The sequence below is a fragment of the Schistocerca gregaria genome, chromosome 10, assembly GCF_023897955.1.
Source record: "Schistocerca gregaria isolate iqSchGreg1 chromosome 10, iqSchGreg1.2, whole genome shotgun sequence".
NCBI lineage: Eukaryota > Metazoa > Arthropoda > Insecta > Orthoptera > Acrididae > Schistocerca > Schistocerca gregaria.
The window spans coordinates 86922831-86923924 of record NC_064929.1 but is presented as its reverse complement, the minus strand read 5'-3'; positions in this window follow the sequence as shown (position 1 = coordinate 86923924).

Below are 1094 nucleotides of genomic sequence, written 5' to 3'. Positions count from 1 at the left end.
TTACAAAAGACCAAAACACATCCTGCAATGAAGCAGAAAAGAGATAAAAAGCGCATAAACAGTTAGGTTACACAAAACGTTAGGGGCATAACAAAATGCCACCACAAAACTCAAAAAATCAAATAGTGAAGGAAATGTCTTCGGACAATAACCTTCTCCACCACATCCTCCATCGAAAGAGGAAATTAAAATATGCGTGAGTTGGTAGCCAGTCGTAGACTCGCCTCGGAAGATGTTGTCCGCAGCTGGCAACGAAACGTCAGGGAGAAGAAGTTCTACTGTTCGACCACGGCCTCTCAGCCCGGAAGTTTTAACTACTGACGATGCCGGCCGTGAAAGCCTACACGCTATGATTGTACTTCAATATGGAGCTCTGCCGCATTGGCCAACGACTGTTCGAAAGTTCCTGGATAGGAAATTTCCCAAGTCGTTGGATCGGACCCATTGCCTAGCCAACACGTTCACCCAACATTACGTTACTTGATTTCTTCGTGTGGTGATTTGTGATGGACTGCGTGTATGCGACCAAAGTGGACGATATTCCTATGTTGCGACATCGTATCACTAATGCGATTGCAAAATAACAGAGGAAATGTTACAAAGAACTTGGCGAGAAATTGAATATAGACTCGATATTCTTCGTGCTGCAAATGGTTAACATGTAGAGGTGTATTGACGTTAAATAAATTCTATTGAGATGCTCTACAATGTAGTTCATTTTTCGTTGTCATATCTACTGTGTTGTTTTTCTTCCTGGGTCTTTAAAATCAGGGATGTTTGAGTGGGAAACCCGATATATGCGGTACATATATCCTGTCTTTCAATAACCACCCGTTTACTTTGAAATGGTGTGTTTGTAAGTAGCGTGTAACATAAGCAAATGTAGAAGAAATATGGCCGTACCCAAAGAATGAAGAAAATACGCTCTTTGATTAACTAAATTGTTTGAAATACAATTTTTTAAGTTCTTAGCCTATTAGTACTACGTCTCTATGCATTCAGCGATCTTACGAATTTGATACTGTGATGTTTTACCCCACTAATGCGCCGAAACATCGTGACGGGACGTTACTCATGTCCAGCAGTTCTTCCAT